Source organism: Columba livia, chromosome 1 (assembly GCF_036013475.1).
Source record: "Columba livia isolate bColLiv1 breed racing homer chromosome 1, bColLiv1.pat.W.v2, whole genome shotgun sequence".
In the NCBI taxonomy this organism is placed as follows: domain Eukaryota; kingdom Metazoa; phylum Chordata; class Aves; order Columbiformes; family Columbidae; genus Columba; species Columba livia.
Window position 1 is genome coordinate 164588503 of NC_088602.1, and position 21440 is coordinate 164609942.

The 21440-nt window shown below is 35.8% G+C and overlaps 2 long non-coding RNA genes across 9 annotated transcripts in view; one reads left to right on the top strand and one right to left on the bottom strand.

Annotated features, from left to right (window-relative positions):
* Nucleotides 1–21440, top strand: part of LOC135576488 (uncharacterized) — an 83601-nt gene that overhangs the window by 51369 nt on the left and 10792 nt on the right. For 5 of the 8 annotated variants that reach the window (XR_010468274.1, XR_010468268.1, XR_010468271.1 and 2 more), the window contains 3 exons: nucleotides 733–883; nucleotides 1345–1584; nucleotides 4783–21185. This is a non-coding gene — a long non-coding RNA (uncharacterized LOC135576488). Of the gene's footprint in view, nucleotides 1–732; nucleotides 884–1344; nucleotides 1585–4782; nucleotides 21186–21440 lie in introns of those variants that run through there. The other 3 variants (XR_010468272.1, XR_010468276.1, XR_010468269.1) reach the window with 3 other exon arrangements.
* The window catches only part of LOC135576492 (uncharacterized), a 137352-nt gene that overhangs the window by 46752 nt on the left and 69160 nt on the right, over nucleotides 1–21440 (bottom strand). The window lies entirely within an intron of this gene.

Sequence of the window (21440 nt, forward strand, 5' to 3'; positions counted from 1 at the left end):
TGTAGCGCTCAAAGAGAGGAATCATATAACAGTACTGAAGCAACTTTGGGGAGTTTCTACAATTTCTTGTTGTATTCTATAAAGAAATATAACAACCACCTTTGTCATTTGTATCATCTTATTACAGTAATAGCCATCTTTTGCCCTCAGTTTTTCCATGGTGTCTGTTGCAGACATTTGACTCATCTCATTAACTGGGCTATAACGGTTTGATGAGGAAATTATGTTATTGGAGAAATCAAGGCAGCTCCCAGTGAGCAGCAGTGGCAAAGGCAGAGTGGGTACTGCTTCTTGTTGTGAATCTAGAAACTTGGGTTTGAGCCATGTCCCCTGTAACCCGGGCAGCAGTGAGGGCTGTCCTCTGGTGACCCAAACAGAAAGGGTATTATCTGGTTTGGGTAACTAAGAGCAGCTGGAAAGTAGACCGCCCCTTGTGCATCAGTGTCTACACAGCAGATACTGGCTCACCTTAACCACATCTGATCACTTGCAAAGCCTTGCATGAACTGGACAGACCTCAGTGTAATGAATCTGGTCTTGATCAGTGTCTTTGGGCCATGTCTTAAAAATCTGAAATGTGAAACTTGACTTTGAACTTCTCAGAGTGCGTAAATTTTCCCTGTGTGATTGACTGAAACAGAAAGCTCATTAAAAATACTCCCATCTTCACATATTTAAGCCTGGGAAAACAGTGGGAAGGTATTTCACTGTATTTTCCTCTCTCTTTCCCAGTTCTTCTTTGGCTACTGCAGTAATATGCAATGAAACAATGATCTTACAGAAATATTGTGTCTGAAGAAAACCACAAACCCCTAAGAATGCTTTTAAACAATGGGATTCATTATTTAACCAAAGCAAAACTAATGTGACAGTGTCTCCAAAGGTGAGTCAGTTTATTCTAAGAAAAATACCTAAGACAAGAGGGCTAAGTTGCCCTCTAGAAATGTCATTCTTTTTCTATTGCCTCCTGAGGGAGTCCAGATGACTTGGTTAGATTACGTGCCTAATTTCTAACAGGCTAAAATTAAGTCAGCAGGATACTACTCTAGATGGTTGTGTTATAAAGATCATCTATTTGCTGTCTCACTGTATTCAGTACAACATTGGCACCAGGAGGAACCTTGAGTTCAGTTTGATGATGGAAAACCAGTCCTAGTGTAAACCTAAAAAAGATCTCTAAATTATGCAAACTGCTGAAAGACAAACAAACAAACAAAAGCTCCCACCATTTCTTTTGTCTTCAGAAGACTAAAAAGGCTTCAGATAGTCTGTTTTCTAAAGCTTTAATAATTTATGTGACTAGATTTAATTGTCCTGGTGCTTCTGTTTATCTATTTTTCTCAGCATTTTACTTGAAAATCACACTAATGGAGAACTTGGCAGAAAAATACAGTTGTCAGGAAACTGTGGATTGTCAGAGACCTGTTATCTAGACAAATAAAACCAAACAAAACTGAAGGAAAATATAGACAGGAACGTCACCTCCTGCTGTTCCTTCACCAGGATTACTACCATTCGAAAGACCACTTTCCAACACAGCAATGATGTAAACAGAGGTGAAATTTATACTGCTTCGTCTAAAAGGTATAGAAGACTCCAGATGCTATTAAGAAACATATGTGATAAAAAATATAAGAAAACATTCTTTCATTATAAAAAGTTCTCATTCTATAAAGAAATGAAGTCATCATGAGGCAGTTCCGAAGTTAACTCTAAGTGAAGGAGAACTCAAGAGAATTTAAACAGAGTCTTTAAAATGTCTTGGACTGCCTGAAAAAAATATCATAGATTAAGCTGCTTTTGAACTTTTTGACCCTTTCAGATGCCCGTTTAGACACTGAAGAAATGCCTAGCATGGGAATGTATTTGTAGCTCTTTTGTAAGACAGAAGATGAGACATCTCTGCTACCTTTTCCTTTTTTTTTTTTTTTCCTTTATATGCTTCATCCACCAGTTAAACTAAGACAGAATATTGACAAGGATCTGAATAGATATGAGCAATGTAGGAGAGAAAGAGTTGTTCTCTGCAAACTCAGTTTCCTATCTTACATTACGTATTCTTGTTCCTTGTTCTGTTCCTTGATGTCTGCCACAGGAGTGTTGGAGTGATTAGAGAAATTAATTTGCACTTAGAAAATTTAAATTTATTTCCTAGATCTACCAGCAATTTTTCTATGCAAACCTAAGCAAACCAACTGAAAGATGAGATTCAGATACGTTAAACTTGCATAAGTCTTCAGAGCTCAGTTCTGAAGCCCTTGGGACAGTTTGGCTGTATAGGACATGCTTGGGACAATTGTTCTTTCTGGTTTTTTGTTAATAAATAAATATTTTCATGGTTCGTGAGTGCTCTAGGAAGTGCCCAACAGTAAATAAAAGCCATGCATCTGTCTGTTGTTGATGTGTGTCATGCAATCTGGCTCTTTTTCAAGGCAAATAGACCCTAATAAACACAAGAGTGATAGACAAAAGAATGTTTCTTTATTACATATGCTAAAATTATCAGAGTTTTGCTCTTGTTTTGACATCAGTAAGATAACACATCTCTGTAGCTGGCAATATGCATAATAAATGCTCAAAATTATACCTTATTCAAGTTTTCCTGGATTTTCTTTTCAGTTTAGGATTGAATCAGAATTAATATATTTTTTTTTTTTCCCACATCAGACTAAAAATGGTAACATTTAACCAAGTAAAGTTAAAAAGAAAGTGCAAAAATATTAATTCTTGACACTAAATTTCATTAAGTTTTTAGAAGATGTCGGAAAGTGCATCCAATCTAACTTCAAAATGCATATTAATTAATTTTTTTTCTGTACAGAATATGACATATTACTACATACTTATCCTAGTAATAGATCTTCTTCAGAATCACAACTGCTTGTAGCTATGACTAGTGTTATAAGATTATTTTTGGATTACAGCAACCAGAAGGATAATTATTTGATCTTGATAAGGAAAACTTATGGATTTATGAATCATAAATAAAAAATAGAAAATACATCAGGAATTCTAATAAATGAATGAACATCCTTTATCATATTTTAAATTTGTGTTTCTTTAAGAAGACTTATTTTGTGTTGTCATAACAGGATTGTCTGCCACATCTGACCCTGAACTTCTAATAACTTTTGAACCTGTTAACTAATTTCAGACTAATTTGACACAGAGGTGGAAATTTCATAATGAAATTCTTAAGTACCTCATTAAAATCTGGCTGGTAGAGGAGCACGTATCCTCATAAAAGGAAAATTACCATATGAACTTATATCTGATTAGGTACCAAAGAATTAAACCAAGAAATAGCCCTCTGATGCATGGAAAGATTCAGTCAAATTTGGCCCCTTCTTCATATCAAATTCAGTTAATGATGATAATGATAAGCTCTGAAAAGAGAAACACTTGGTTAGCCCCAGTGCCTATGGAACAAACTCTTTGTTTACTCAAAGTTTACATGTGCTTGCACCCTGAGGACAGTAAAGTCAAGGCAAATGCCTTTCAATTACTCTATTTGAGGACCCCATATAGTCTTTGCCTTTAAACTGTCACCGACTTTAGACTGAAACACCTCTCTTGATCAAAGTTATATTTTTAATGATATTTTTCTTGAAGAAAGTTTTATTTTTTCTGAACATAGATTATATTGGAAATGCTGAAATTAAATGAAATTATCTTTGAAGGCTCTTAAACCTTCATGAGATTCCACTGGATTCTATACATGCATCAAATGTAATGGCCCGAGATATGCAGCAAGTCTGACTTGATTTTTTAGAGATATTGTCTTGTTTTACACTTTACAGATTTAGGAGCTAAAAGTGGCCTTGACTGTGTCTGGCAAGTCATTAGTACAGAATATGCAAAAGAGCTCCATTCTTTTCTGATCATAGAAGACACTCATAGATCTCTAACTTCTTATCTACAAAGCAAAGACCAACTGTCCACCTGGTTATAAACAAATATAGGAAGACAATTTAAATTACCTTGGCACTCATGATGTGAGTCAGCTAGCACTTGTGTACATTGGTAGTGGACATTAATGTCTATACACAGAAGAAAAGCAGGACAGGGTTGTTAAAATGCCAGAGGTTAAAACACCCAAAATTGGAGTTGGAGTGTATCATTATTTAATAGTGCAACAGGCAAAATCTTAAATTAATTAAATCTGAATGATTACAGCCATTTGTAGGTAAAATAAATCAACTCCAATATTTAAATTAATTTTTACTTCTTGATTCATCCCTACTGTAACTTTTGAAAGTATCAGAAAATGTTGACTAGTTTTACTCACTATAGTGAAAAACTGACAGAAGTTATAATAAAAACCTGAAGCCATTGGCTATACGTTCTGTAAGAGCTATATTTCCTGTGACTGAGAACAAAAATAGGTTAGACGTTTACATCTGAGCTGAGAAGAACAGGGAGCAAATTAATAAAAGTGTGTTTTTCTTTTTTGGATGGCCACACATACATATATTTAAAGGATTTTGCTTATTAATATTAAAGAAAAACAGATTTTGGTAGTATATATACATATACATAGTAAGTTCTTATTTTTAAAATATTCATATATTTTTTAAATTTTATTTATACTAAGCATTCATATATATAATGAAGTAATGTTACAAGACTACTTAAAATATGAATTTATAATTTAATACTAGAATACATCCATATCCCAAGTACTTTTGGCAGTCTTTAACTGAAGCATAGATGGTGAAGTACTTTACTATGTATTCTTGATTTTATGATACAGTTAGCAGGTGTTTTCTGTTTCTTTTTCAGACTACATCACTTCTGCAGAGGAAACAATATTGCTTGTCTCATAAGAACCTTTGGTGGAACCGGGCATGTACAGCAAACTCCAGAGAACCCCTATGGGTTAGTGGTGACAGTTTGCAGCAGTTTGTAAGGAACTTGGAGAAAAAAGTTTGTGTGAAAAACCTGAAGGAAGCCTCAATCTTTTTTTGCTGAGAGCTCCTCTAGGGTATAGCTAGAACACCCTTGTAAATAAGTAATAGGGACACTAGGTTTCTTTAGAAGCATGTAGCCCTAGTCACTACCCAGCATATATGAAACATGGTGGCAATGAGGAAAGCTAGTGAGAAGTACAAGAAAACAGGTGAGTGTTGTTAGCAGAAAAACAAACCAGCAGTTACAGCCCAAATAGGTGACTCATATAATAGGAAATGAGATAATTAACAGAAATAGTGCCCCAAACTGAGGACAGTGGAAAAACTGAATTCTGTCACTCTAAACTGGAAGAGTATCTGTGGTGACATTGTTTATCAGAAAGCAAAGAGCAACAAGCAACAGTGTTGGGAAACTTGTTATTACACGTAATTTGGCAAGCATTAAAAATTTCTTAATTTTTGGCAGGGCTATGTCATGGAACTTGTACCTCCAGGGGGTAGAATGGTCAGAGGAACAAATTTAAACTTCAGCAGTGATCTGCAAATGACTAACATTAATGAAACATTCAGAGAAAAGTGCAGAATAAATGTGGATGCTCAAAATGAAGGAATGCACAGGGCAGGAGAGAGGCTGAAAGCTGAGGAAAATAGGCAATATAGAGCAACATATATACTGCAGAAAGTAATATGAAGTCTGAAGAAAGAAAAAAACAGTGTCTGGGCAAAAATACAAGAGACCAAACAACCCTAGCCTCTTACTACCCAGTTAATTGGACAGCTTCTTCAGGAGGAAGAAAGTAACTGAGGAGGTGAAAACTGCACCTGGTGAGAAAGCTTTTTGTAATGTCATTTGTACACACCTTGCCAGGCAGCTGCTGTGCTTGCTGTGATGTAAAAGGAAGAAAATAACTGTTTTAGGTGTTGCCTGACAATGATTTTGTTTGTGGTTTTTGTTTGGTTGGTTTGATTGTTTGTTTATTTGTTGTTTGTTTTGGTTCTTTCTTTGTTTTTTTTTTTTTTTTCCATTTCTTTTTCACATGAAAAGAATAAGAAAATTTTAAATAGTTATTTTTCTGATGAATGCAATGAAGGAACAAAGGAGAAAAGGTGACAAAAGTGGTTTTAAAGAAACAGCATTTTTGAGAGAAGAACAGGTGATGCTGTAGGAAGCATGAAAAAACGATCAATAAACACAGATGTATGTGAAGTTTTGGAAGATAAATTCAGGAGCTACTGACCTTAAAAATGTCTAAAGCTAACTGTTCCAGTCATGATAAAATTTCAGTAAATACAAATCAAATCATAAGAGAGACAAAAATTACATTAAGATTCCATGCATTTCATAGAAATTATGATCAGTACAAAGTCAGGCAGTTCTTTGTGCTTAATAAATACTTTGCAACAAGAGTAATAAATTCTAATTGGATTTGGGCTTTTTTTTTTTTTTTTTTTTTTTACAAGACAACTAAAGTGATAGTTTAATGATTTACAGAGTTTAATTGTGTTTCTCTAGAGAAATGCCACTTACTAAATAGCATAACTGAAACTTCAAGTAATACAGAGAAATCAGCAAAAGGGATGAAAACAAGTTCATCCTGGAATTAGATCTCCAGCTAAGCATTACTTTGTATATGTCATGCACACAGATACACATTTTAAGAGTTCAAATACGTTTCTGTTTCAAACGTCAACTGAAAAAGTTACTTAACATTCTTATTTTTGGAGCATAAGGTTGCAAGGTAGCCCTTGAGTTTGATTTTTTCTAAAGTAGAGGGTGCTCTCTCAAATGCCATAGCTCTGCAGTTTATGTTTTAACTTTAAAACAACAATTGCCAGCAGCCTTGTTCATGTCACTTTGTTCTTCCCATAATATATCTTTTTGTTTCTCCACAAATTAAATTATAATTCATATTTCTCTCTCAGAATTAGCTTCCCACAGAGATCCTTATTATAGCAAATGTAGTTGTTATAACTAATTTTAACAATTTAGTGTATAAGTTGGTAGAAAGTACTTTTCATTTTTCTGCTAGTGAACAGAACTTATTTTTAAAGGGAATTTAAATGTATTATATGTACTGCATGCTGACAAATTTTTGCATATCTGCCATTACAGTACATTAAGCATGTAGTAAGGCCACAAGTTAGGATGTTAGCAGCAGACCCAAACATGAATTCGAAAGAACTAAGACTGAAGAGGAAGAAATAATACTTTTGTGAGAAAAACTAGAATTATGCTGATAGAGGACAGGCAAATGTATTCTAATAATTATTGAGATTTCAAAGAAAAACTGCTGCCAGAAGGGTTAAAAAAATCTTATTATGACATACGGTGTTTACCTTACAGCCAGTTCCAAGTGACATAGTAAATACTAGGCTTTGTTTACAGATAGATAGACAGACTGATATATCTGTATTTTAACTTATTCCTTAAGATTAAGCATATCACTAAGCTGTCAGGGAATAGTCAGGCAGGAGCGGCTGCTCTGGGTTGGGAGGAGCTGGCAGGACAGGCAGCACTCTGCTGTCACCAACAAAAAGGTGGAACCTTGCATCACCTGCACAAGGTGAGCAGGTCATGGATGGTGGTAGTAGCTGGGGATATTTATCCTCAAGTCACACTTTCCCAGGAGAGGGTGCATGGCTGCTTGAAGGCACCATCTCAGGGCCCGGGCAACCCCCCAGGAGGAGAGTGCAGAGCCTATTGGGGTGCTTTGAGTCCTGACACAGGCAATGTATTTCTCTTGTCTTTTTCCACTTCTCTCTTTTTTATTTTTCACAACAGGGTGTTTTCTTTCTCTTACATATAACTCTCACACACCACACTTTTTTCTTGCTAAACTTTTGTCTTGGCTTAAGGAAAAGTAGGTGTCATATAACTTTGGATTTTACCTGTCAATTCCCTATTCCTCAGGAATTTCATGATCTATACTGGACTCCTTGGGTTAAAAAAATGCTTTGGAATATTCTTCTTTTTTAGGAGGTAAAATACCTTGTACAGATAGGCATCAGGCATTTATATGTCACTATTCTTTTGTGAACAAAGAAAGAAGCTCATTAGTGTGCCTGGGGTCTGAGTCCCTCAAAGTCAGAAAAATTTCCAGTCCTAACAATCCCTTTTTTGCATTCTCTAAGTCTTTGTTCATGTAACTGGTTGAAATAGGATTGATAGGATGAAGCAAACTCATGGCTTTTAGGTTCTCAAATGTCCAAATTGCTCTGTTAAGAACAGAAACCTTGATGTTCCTTATTACTTCACAAACATATAAATGCTAAGAGGTCATATTTGAAGTAGAGATTACACAATGCCACCTTGATCATAACAAGCTTCTGTGTTTATGAACAAAATGTATTTGCAGTCTTCATCAGTAGAAACCCCATATATCTAGATGTCTTTACTCAGGATCGTTCATACCATTTGGACAGAAACATTCCAAACAACTGAAGAAAAATCCATTGAGAGATACCTTTTTGCATTCTTGTGAAAAGTACATTTTTGTTACCTCATTTTTGTTCTGATACCACCAGAAGATGACTTGAAGGAGAATTTATTAATGTCTGAGTAACTTCAGCAAAAGTTTATTTAACACAGCACAAGCACTCTAGATTAATTGCTCTGGCCTATGATGGAAACAAATTTCTCAAGGCTCTCTGGAACACAATGTATGACAGTGTCCAAAAAGAGCAGCACAAAAATCTGTCAGTCAAAACACACAAAATCCATAAATACCATTGTTTAGTGTAAACAACTCATTGAATTCACACAGTTTGAATCCTTTCTTTTGTAAGTTCTAGCAATAAAAGCTAGGAAATAGCCAGTTTTTCAGGAACTTGAAATCATCACTCATCTGTAAATCTGACAGTCCATGGCAGGGGAGGTAGGGTGTGGAACATTTAATTGCAACCATTTCACTGCTTGTGGCATTAAAAGCTCTTTTTAACTAATTCAAATCATCGCCTGGCGGCAGTCTAGTATGCTTCCTCTCTGCTCTCTAGGAATATTTGGTTTCCATTTTAGAATATTTTGTTCAATTAGGCTGTGTGAAAAGTAGGACACCAGACAATAGAAACATTTTTCTTTTCAGGAGTGAGGTCTTGGTACATTTTTAAGAGATCAATGGCTGAGGGACTTGAAGTTACTCATGTTACACAATCTGAACCTCTTCTTCTCAGTGCAGCATCCAGTGCTTTTTATTTGCTCTTTATTTAATACTCAGTCTTCATGTCATGTATTCATGTACAAGGTTCATACTGTTAATTAAATTGATTGCTTCTTAAAGTGCACTAATTGTGAAATCACATCACTTTACCTCCAAATAGCTAAAATAGAAACCACAAGCTAGGCAGAAAAAAAGTATGTTATTTTAGACAAGACAGAAATGTTAATTAAGAACTCTTGTATGCTGAAGTTGAGAGACAGTATCTTCATGTCCTGTCCTGAACAAGAACAATTGCCCAGACAGATTTTTTAGAACTTTACCCAGAAATAGCACTGTACTAGCTAGAAAAAAAATTAATAATTCTTTCCATTTCCTTTCCAGGTATTAAAGGTTATTATATAGAGAATTAAATTTCATATTGCCTAGAAGTACTGAAAATGAAATCGCAATATGTACTAAATTGCAAAAACAACACATGCCAAGTAAGCTATGCAAATAGTTGTTTGGCTAAATTTTTCATAACCTAAGCTGATTCTGTCTCAAGTTGCTTTCCAAATGGAAATTGTCTGGGGACCAAACTAGATCTTCTGTTCATGATAGATGGCAGTCATTTGCCTATTACTTTTATTATTATTATTAATTAAATCTTTTGAAGTTTATGGCTGAAAATGTCTTTGTTTTTGCTTTTAGTTCCATATTACTTCAACTCAAGGTCAAAAGGAAAAAGTGATTCTTATATTCCACCTCAATTATAGCAATAATTTCCCCACTGACTGAGATATTGATTTTTATCATAGCTATTTGAAGGTAGCAAATTTATATATATATACATCTATACACACACACACACAAATACACAAACACATATATACACATGTGTATAGATGTATTTGTTTATACACATACAGAGATGCACAAACTGGGAAGATTTTTAAAAGTAAAGAGACTGGTTTTGTACTAATTTTCTACTAAGCGTCAATAAAACCTGGTCATTTGAAATCCAGTTTGTATCTTGAATAATCTTCTCCATAAAGATCATATTTAGGGCTAATATTCAATAGAATAAACTTGTAACCTCAATGACAGAAAGAAAAAGGGCTTAGAGTCTGCTTCTTCACTTATGCTGCAAAATTCGTACACCTTATTGGAAAAGAAAAATGAAAAAAATTCTGTTTCATTTGTTGTATTTTCTCTTTTTTACATATAGCAATAATGTATCACTGATGTTGGCATCTTTAAGCTGTTGATCATTTTGTCCCAGTTGCAGAAACACATCTTAAAACATACAATACAAGAGAAATCAGGGCATAAACATAGCTATTAGGTTATGGTTCTCTTAGCACTTTTTAGGAGAGGAGGTGGAGGGATTTAGTGTTAAGTAAATTAATATTGTACTATAAGAATAAGATGTAAAGTTATGGGAGTATATAAGGAACCAATCTGATATTTTTCAAGAGTATATCACTATGAATTGCATTTTATAATTAAAATATAATACAGTTTTTAGTCATTTTCTGAGAATTAAGAATCTGTTTAACAACAAAAAATTTTGCTAAAAATAAGCAATTGTACCTTCCTGAGTGGGAGGCAGTTCTTACCCGATGCCTTCAACTACTAATCTCTTGATACTGAAACTTGTACATCTTTTCTTTCCTAGGATAAAATTCCTCAGTTCCTCAGGGTCAAAATGGCTCCTGTCTATGCCATAGACTCTTCTCACAGTATTTTTCAATGCTGCATGCACATGGCATTGTCCATCTGTCCAGATCACGCCACTTCCTCTCTTTCAACCTGACCTTTTCTGCCCTAATCCTCCTTTAGGTTTCATTTTTCATTCTTTTAAAATCACTCCTTCTGCAGTTCCTCACTATTATTTTCCTATCACTGCTTCCTATCACTTCTGTCTTTTCTGTCCCTTTTCTAAAACCTAACCAAGTTCTGGTCCTGTTGTAGATGGACTCCTGTCCCTACCCACACAATCTTCCTGTTCCTGCTTCCCACCTTTGCATAGAAAACTCTTGTTATTGCCTCCAACCTACCACTGTCATACTTCAATCCATGTTGATGACTCAACTTTTCTTGCTATGTCCTTACTACATTTCAATCATGTAGAAGTTGTCTTGTTTTCTCCGCTTCCTGGCTCTTGAATTTCCACTTCATTTTCCTCATCTGGCTCTGAATCTGTGCCTGTTTTCCCTTATGGAAAGCAGTATTTTTATCACAATGCTTTGTTTATCTCACTTTTTTCCGATAGCCTCCAAATCCTTTCTCTACTTATAATTTCTCTGTTGTTTTTTTTTTTTTTTTTTTTGCTTGTTTGTTTGTTTTTGTTCTATATAGGTTGTTTTATTTTTTTTTTTTTTTTGCAAGCTGCTGCCTACTAGGCAAGATTAACCGCACCTAATTTTAGCTGTCTAAAAGCTAACATGCAACCTGAGCTGTTCATCCTATTTTTTTTTTCTGAAGTTAAGAAAGAAAGATAGTCAGTTTCAGAGACCGATCCACGATGCTTACATATCTCAGGATAGGAGAACATCACCTGTAGAGGTGATTATTTTTCTATATTAGCTATCAGAAGAGTTTACACAGCTAGATTAGATTACATGATCATTTTCAATGATTAAAATTAATCGTTCTAATATGTATTCCATTGTAGTTTCATCCCCTGATTTTCATCTTGTGATCTCCTACACTTATTGCATAGAGTTCTGTATAAATTAATATTTTCAATTTCTGAATTAATTTAAAAAAATGACTAATTTCTCACAAGTCAAACTCTGTTTCTGATTATATAATCAATTATATTTTTATTTGTTTTGTTGAAAATATTTTTCTTCTGTATTACCTTAGGCTTCTCACTTTTGTCACGGGGCTAATGATCAGGATAGTTGAAAAGTGTATTATAACGACAATGGTTTTAATTCAGCTTTGAATACACAGTTTCTAAGCAAAAATAAAAAATGCCCACTATTAACAGAAGAGGCTAGACAATTAAGACTAGTACTTGATAGAAATTCACAATGTTTCAGACCTGAGGAGAAAAAAAAAAAAAGGAAGGAAATCTAGTTGTTCTAGACATGACAAAAAAAACCAAAACCAAACAAACAAAACCAAAAGAACTCAGTTTTCTGATTATGTTCAATGTCTACAGAAAAGAGATCTGAGGTATAAATAATTAGATCTGGAAGCCTTGCTATTTGATCAACAGTAGGACTTATTTGGCATAATACACAGTTCGTGACATAAAACACATACACAGTTCGTAATATGCAATTCATATTACATTAATGTCAACAAATTTAATTTAGTAAAATAATAAATATAAAATGTATTAGTTATTGTTCTGGATTTATTAAATAATATTACTATAAAATATTAAACCATACAAAATTTAAAAACAATGCCATCAATATTTGTATTAATAGAAACTGAAAAAAGCAGAAGCATTGCCATCTAGCTCAAAGACAGATACCTGCTCTAAAGTCCAGAGTTTAGATGGATCCAAAGGCAGGTGGCACATAACAGTAAAAGACAAAAAGTATATCATGCTAAGGATTATGGTGAACCCTGGAGCCTAGGTGCATGAAACTTTTTGTAAAGAAGGACCAACATTGTCTGAATGAGAGGACTGAGTGGTTTTACAGGGAATGATATGCTCCCATATGCTGGGAGAGGAATTTTGAAACTATTCAGTAGGTTCATGGAACGAGCTGGGGATTTGATAAATAAAGTAAAGGATGCAACAGAAGAGTGTTTTTTTTCTCCTCACTACAGAGTGACTGACAAAGCCTGAATGCAGCTTGGAAGATGGTGATTCTGAATCACTGAGGTAGGAGGAAAATAATGAAAAGGTATAACAAACACAGAAGACTTAAGAAGACAGATTTCAAGAAACTCTGGGGAACTGGAAACTAAAATCCCTGTCAGAGAAAGTCCAAGAGCTGATAGTGTCTCAAGGAAATATTATTAAGCATAATTCCCAGCTATATTTTAGGAACTGGATTTAGCAGTCTCTGGATTGAAAATGGGTATTTTAGATCTTGTGGAGCATGACTGAGGGTTCAGAAGAAAGTTCAAACAGATCCACCATTTTGTTTTTAAGGGGCAGCTGGGAAAATTATATAGACAGTTCATGGAAAATACTGCAGCAAATAATTAAGCAAACTCTGTATAAACTAATAGAGTGTATAAGCAGATAGAATTTAACAGGAAGATGAGTAACTCCCAAAATGCATTTGAGAAAAAATTCTACTCTCACTCTTCTAATTAGAAGCTCAACTAGTTTTGTATTTCTGCAATCTGTTACTGCATAGATATAAAATACATTGTCCAGAAAGATAACTACTTTTGCCATTAGACAATATGGCATATTAACATGAAACATATTAGAAGTGACAATGTATTTATGTAGGTGAACTTATATTTTTGTTAATTTCCTAAAATTTTCTGATCCACTCCCCAATACTATCAGCAGAACTGACACTATAGAACATCTTTCTGATTATCTAAATAAATTGCCCACCAGTATATGAGTGGAAATCAGACCTTTTTTTTTTCCCCAATATCATATACTCCCAGAAAAGGACTGAATATGTTTGCAAAGGCAGAGAGAGAAAGTTTATTGGGATAATTTATTTGAGAAAGAAAAGACTGTTCTCAGGGTTATCTTATACTTTATGAGCAAAAGCACTTGGAGTAGATAAATGTGTAGATATTTGAATACAAAGAAAGCATGTGCATGGAAATTCCTTGCCTGTTAATGCAAGAAGTTAAACATTTTGACAATAGTACACTCCAAGATAACTGGGAGGGACACACACATTTATATAGTAAACCAGAACAATTGAGATGAAATAATATATATAGTCTAATAAAAGTTTGTATTACTGCCAAGAAGTGTTCATGCCAAAAATGTTCTGCAGCACAGCTGCCAAAAAAAATCTGAGAGCATTATGAAACACGCTAAATCTATACATAGAGGGGCTTAGAGAAGAAAAAAAAAAAGTATGTTTATTCTTAGGATTCAAGTGTATCAAATCATTATGGTTATTTTATGCACAATAAGCAAGGCTCTGAGCATGCTGGCAAGCATTCAACAGAGCATTTGTGCTGCTTGAGGACCATGTTGGTCGTTAAATTCAGGAGGAAGGCTGAAAAAAGCCATAATTAACTTGACTGTTTGAGACAAGCTAAACATCCAAATTGATGTAAAAACTTCCATGTGTTGTTAGATATAACTTAATAACATTCCTGTCATTGCTAAGCAGACTCAGCTCCCAATGAAGGTGATTTGAGATACACAGAACAGCCATCCTGGGGTCTACTTTGAAAAAGATGAAAAGTGGGTTGCCATTGCTGCCATGTGGCCTTCAAATGAGTACTTCCATGAGGAACTTGGAGAGCCTTAGGAAGCCTTCCTAGTTTGCAGTTTCCAAAACAGTATTCTCACCACCAGGTTCTGAGGGCTAGATCATGAATTTTTAGCTTTTGTCTTGAAGACAGTCCACTGAACAGTCAAAAATATCAAGATTCAGGCATCCAGGAAGGGACCTGGAAACCAAAGGCCAGTGACAAGGCATGACAACCTGGGAGAGGGAGCTGCCATGTTCTGAGAAGAGACTAAAGGGCTATGGCCACACTTCGGAGCAGAGAACGCTGAGAGATGACAGACCGAGGTTTAAAATTCATGAAGGCAGAGGCTGAGGTGAACACAGAACTGTTGTTTACCAAATCCCACAATACTGGAACCAAAGGGCACTCAATGACATAGCAGGAGGTGAGCTTAAAATAGCCAGAAGAAAGTACTTCTTTACACAGCAGGTATCGAACTTTTGGAACTTACTGCCACAGGAGGGTTTTTTTTAATGTTCATCTGTGAAAAAGGATTTCAGACATGTTCTCCTCCTTATTCCTTGTTGTGGGCTGGCTAAAGCTTCTCAGTGCTTAGATCCCTTGTAACACCTGATGCAGGAGCTTAAAATTCCTCTTTTTGATTGCTGCATGGTGTCTTCAGCTCTTACCTCAACATTATGAATTTAATGATTAGGAGTGTGCTCTTAGCTTCAAAGTATTACAGCTCTACCTGCAATGGAGTCTGACAGTTTTTGTTCAGTATCTGCCTTTTTGTCTATGAAGATACACAAGCAGGCACATCAATTTCTTTTCCAGGAAAGCAGTTTAATTTACATAGCATTCTCAAGCTTCGCTGTGAAATAGGATGCAACAAATATGCCATTGGGAAAGAGAGGTAAATCACAAGTGTGTGTGATAGGTGGCTTAATACAGGTGGTAGGAGAGAGAAATAACTAGAAATTTTGATTTGCAAGCCAATAGCTTCAGGAATGATACTCCTTCAGATTATGGCAAGATTAAACGGGAATCTCTCTTCTTCTACCAATAACACAGCAGGAATTTCTGAGTATGACACCTGCTTTTGATGGGGTGTGAAGTTCATGGTTGAATTTCTTCTCTACTTCTTCCTTTATCACAATATACATTGAAGAGAGAACACAGTTTCAGATTTATTTGTCTTGCAAACAGGAGAGAAAAAGTGACCTCTGAGCTGATTTCATTTCTGCATTATTTCTGATTCCAGACATACAAATGTGTGAGACAGACAAAAGCTGAAAAAATTTTTATTTGTTTTCATAAGACAAGCATTTTTCTTCATATCTTTTTTTCACAATTAATTGTTGTTATCACTATTTCAATTATGATTTTCAATTGTTATGATCAAGCATCTTGGAATTAAGGTTAATAACAAACGTCAGAATAAAAAATAATTAGGATGGTGGTGTCATGAAATCTTAAATTCTAATTTCAATTTAAATCAGCCCTTTGATAAAATCTAAACTGATTTTAATGGCTGAAGAAGGGCAGAGAGAAGACTGAAGTATTCTGCACCATAAAGAAATAATTAAGTAATAAAGAAAACAGTACAATTGAAACCAGTAGTTCTTTCTTCTACAAAGCCCTGGCTAGTAACATGGTGCTGGCTCACTTCATTTCCAGCTGCTAGATTTCACTAAAAGAAGCTAAAAATAAATTCAATACTTTCCTAAAATGACTTTCCCGTGTAAGCAAGTGTTGCAGTTGCCATAGGGATGTTATAACATCAAAAATGGGAAGCAGTTCACTTAGTGGTAAATAAGCACACTGGTAGGCAAGTTATCCATTTGAGCACGTCTCAAAGAAGAAAACTCTCAGGCTATATTTTTGAGGCAGGGGTAAAAAGAAAAAGAACTTTAGATTTAGTCCACAACAGTGCAGATCACTGAATGTAGGTTTTCACAGGTGGGAGCATCTGTGGAGACGTAAGACGCTTACTGCCTATGCCTAGTGCTCTTGCACCTAACTTTAGGACCTACACCTTCTATTGAAAAGAGATAAAAATTTTGAAAACATCTTTAAATTCTGTGAAAATGAAAACATCATCCTGTTCTTACATTTACCATTTGTCCAGTGATCCAGGAGCTGTCCAGCCCTTCTCCTTTGCAACGCATTAAGTGACTGAATTCTAGTAGTACACAATTTGCCCTATACTACCCATTTATTTTAAAAGTTAATACAAATAAACACAAACATGCCTAACAAGCCAATTAAATTCATTTCCAAGGTTTCTTCATAATGTTCTACATCATAAAATTTCAAAGGTCAGATGATATAAATAACCAGTGACTTCACTGAAGTTGATACTACTGTCCTGATTTACAACAAGTAGTAATCTAAACTCAGCACTCAAGTATTGCATTCTGTGCTCAACCCAGAATAGAAAACAAATGGCTGGTTAACAAATACCATGGAAACAAGAAAAAAAAGTACAAATCCTATAAAGAATCAAATCGGAAAAAAAAGAAGAAAAGCCAGATTGTCTGTAGTTAAAATAGAATTAACTGGGATTCTGCAACAAGATCATTAAAATACAAAATATTATGATAGTTTCTACATTTTTGTACGTGCCTTTGGTACATGTTTGAAAGAGTTTTTCTTTTAAGGCTGACAGTTTTACCAGTCTTAGAACGTCATTACCAACCTGCTGTTCTGAACCCAGCTTCGAAGGGGTCCCTTTCCCAGTCAGCTCTTCCCCATGTGCTGAATCAAGCCCTCTGAATTGCCCTCCCACAACACTTTTGTTTCTCTGTTTTGTACCCGTACTCACCTGTTTCCCCAGATAAATAGTCAAAAGTTTAGGTTTCCCCCTGAAGTGTGGCCCATTCATTTTGCAGTATATATACAGCTACAGAGTGAATAGTAAAGCTCAGCCTGGTCAGGGATGTTGACCAGTAAACATTCCCTCTCTTCACTTATTCCTGTCTGGGATTTAACCTGCCTACATTTAAGGCTCCATTTTACAATACTAGGTACATAGCAGAGGACAAGTGCTCAAACACAACATCTACATCCCAAAGTAGGCTCTGTAAGCAGATCATATCAGGTTTCATGTTAACCCCAATGTCAGGACAGAATTAGTTACAAGAATCACCCACCATCTTCCTTGATATACCTCAAACTGATATTATTTGGGACCATGTGGCTGGCCAAGAGCAGCAGATGCAAACAAGCCAGATAGAGTTTGAATTGCAGTGTAAAAAGTAACTACACTAACTTGAAAATTTGAGATTTTTCCCCAGTTTTTCAGTGTCCAGTGTTCGGAGCTTGGTGGCTAGGAGAGAATGAGTCTTAACCAGTGGATATCTAAATGGTACTTGGTCAGATTACTACCAGGGCTGCTAGAATCCCACAGACCAGTCTGGACTATAAGTGAGATACAAGTCATCTCTGCAGCTTTTAACAAAGAGACTTGTATATTGCACTACAGGCCTGGATTTCCTTTATGGTCAAGAGGGAGAAATGACATTAGATAGGCTGAATTAATCTAGCTATTTTAAAGATGTACTCAAGCATGAGATAGATAAGGTGAATTGTGCTCAGGATATGCCTATTTATCTCCTTCAGTTATAATGGAAAAGTAGAATGAACAACTCAGATGTGTACATTTACATGACAAATTTCTACATTTGGGGAGACAAAAATCACCTTGGCTGCTCATACTGTCCTTGCAAGCAGTCAGCATTCACTCTGAGTTTAGCTCGTCTGCAGATGCCATGCTCCTTTGTAGAAGACAATGCCAGAAACTTCCTTAGAAGGATCTCAGAAGCTTTACAGGCAACAACTGATAGCAAGGGCACATGTGGCAGCTGGGAACTACAAAATATGGTATCATCCACTCACAGAGTGTGTGTGTCAAATGCACAGAAAGGGCTGCTGGTCAGCTCTGGAAATACCACCAGGGTTGCCTCTCTCCCTGCTCCAAGTGGGAAAGTAGCATTAATAGACAGCCATTGCAGTGTCCATGGCAGGAGAGAGGCAGTCCCGCAGGGCTGTGTGGGTATCCTTTTTGTCAGGGTCTAGTGCCCAGTGTGTTGCCTCTTGGTCTCCTTCCCTTTGACCTGTTCATGTCCTTCTGCTAAAACACCCAGTCACCCAGCGAGAGACATCATGCCTTTTGGTTATACAGTGACTCTCTGGAGAGATGCCAGTATGTTTCTCTGTGAATACTTCAGCATTTTATTCACATTGAAATAGCGTCAAGAAGAAGAGGGTAGAAAACACTTTCCTCTGAAAAACCCCACGATGTAGTCTTATCAGGCACGCAAAGGTGGGATTTTAAGCAAAATGTAAATTGAATACTTGTCTCTCAGCCCCTCTATTCTAAGCAGTGAGCTATTGCTCAAAAAGCAATAGTCCTCCTTTCTCCCTATGCTTTAATAAGTTTGTGCTTTATGTCTTTTATCACAAGTGGCTGAACATGAAATATGCTGGAAATGGCAGGAACAGTTGGTTTCAATATTTCTGAACAATTTCTTTCAACCCAACATGAACTATATTCAAAAACTATCTTGTAAGTTTTGCTTTTGGCAAAAATTATAAGAAGATACTGACCTAAATGTACAGTGATTATTCGTTGTCCCAAAGTGCTCTTTACAATGAAAAAGGTACTTGAAAAAAATATGATCCAGCTGTCCTAACTGTCTAGTACAATGGCCTAATGAGCAATGTGATCCAATAGTTGATTGAAGGTAGAGCTGATTTTATATAGTACTGGAGAAGACTCCAAAGGATACAGAAAAGCAGAACAGACCCTTGTGTAGACTTTAGTACTTTGAAAAGCCAGGGAGCACACTGCAGGACAAAAAGTCTCATGAAATGACATGAAGCTCTTCCTGAAACTTCACCTATTGAACATTTTTTTTTTTTAGAAGTAACACTAATCTGGAAGAAAAATAATGTCCAGATAGATGTCAACTTCCATATTTTATTACATTTTTGTGTATATATCTAGTTTATATATGTATAACTCTATATATAGTTATATGTACAATTTTATATTAATCATGACTAGAAAATTTTGCCTGATGTCTACAGCCTCTTTCTGTTTACGTGTATACATAAGTATAGGTATAAATGTACATCCATACACACATAAATGCATATATAGAATAAGAAAGTTTTCCAGTTTTCCAAATACACTGAATACATATGAAAGTACATACAATCAGCACAGAATGATTGTATATATGGTGAAGTGGCCTTTGTAATTTTTTTTGTGGTGTTTAAAGGGCACTCTGATGTGAAGATTATAACTCCAGTGAGCCTTTATATAACAAAATATAAGATGAAGGAGAGACCTCTGTCAGATGCTTTCCTAAATGTCTCTAACAACCGTGGCTGAATCTTCTCCCCTCTGGGGAGCAATGGTGCTGCTACACCTCCAGTTTTTGCTGATATAGGGACTCCTGTTTCTACTTTGTTGTCATGAAATGCAAGATGGTGGTCAGGTGAAGATAAAATTTTAAATGTTAAATTAATGTTTCATTTTTGTTGTGTTTGTGTCAGTTGTTTACAGATGAATAGATAACTGAGTAGAAACACAGTTAAGCAGTTGAATACGCATGAGTACATACTGTAATTTACAGTCCTGTCTTTATCGAGGTATGAGAGTGATACTGGTATTGTCATCAAGGCAACTGCCCACTGTGGCTGGGTTATGCACCCCAGTAGCAAAACTAAAATATAGAGTTCCTTTGAAGTGGCAGAGGTGTGTCTGTTGGAATATTGCAGCCACAGCAGGCTGTCCAAGCTGTGCAAGATGTGAAGAGATGAACCAGTTCTGCTGACAGTAAGTCCCTGTATCCTAATTCAACCTGTAGATAAAACTCAGTCAAGTTTCTCCTGGTTCCTGACATACGAGGCATGATTTTCTCATGCTGAAGGTGGTCACTGAGGAGGTTGCTGGACAGGATAAACTGCCAGTGGCTGCCCCGTGTTAACCCTTTCCACCACTGGATTTACTGACAAGCCTTCAAGCAGTGGAAATTTTTCTGCACACAGATAGACAGGAACGAACTCAGCTGGAAAACCTAATATTTTCTCCTGTCAGGGCACTCCAGAGAATTGACTGCCAAAGTTTCCTCAATCTGAAAAAACATTAGTAGGACCGCCATTTTCATTAAGACCTTCGTCTGTCCTCACAGAGTTTATTCCTCTCCTCTCTCTGCTTCTTGTGCAACATTTTTGCAAATGAACTAAATAGTAAATTCTTACCATAGTATATATGGGAGCCGACAGATATGCTGAGCTGGCACTACTTGCTAGATACGTTATATGTCAGCTATCTTACATCAGATTCACTACGGTGGCAGCCGTATCATGCCAGCTTCTGACAGCATATGCTACAATAGCTTTTGCAGCTTCTGATAAGGCCAGCTGTGGAATTATAGAAAGTAAGGCTAGATATGACATGGCAATTCATGGAGTTTGTCCCTCTACCCAAAGACAAGATCAGCTGCTTCTGAACAATTCTTGAAAGATGACCATCTTACTGGTTCCTAAAACTGAGCAGTGATAACAATTCCACAATCCCAGGGAAAAGTATTCCAGTAAATAACCATCAGACAGTTGGTATTGCTTTTTTTATAATGCCTAACATAAATCTTCCTTGCTACAATTTATGTTTATTACCTCAAGTTCTGTTCTCAAAGAATCGTGAGCATAGTTTATTTTCTTCTTCTTTGGCAGTTACCTTTAAAATATGTGAAGAGTGTTAGCCCATCTTTCCTCCCACAACTCAGTAATCTCTTTTGTAAACAAAGTGAATATAATTCCTCTTGTCCTTCTGTATAGGTTATATTCTTTAGATTGCAGTTCATTCTCATTGCACACTCCTGGCATTTTTATGAGTTAAAGCAAAGGACAGTCATCAAACAATATAAACTTCTGAGTTTGATACATTAACAAAATCTAAAATGAAAGTGTGAGGGTGAATTGTTATTTCTTTCCAGAGATTTAAAATAGTCTATTATTTCATTTTTCC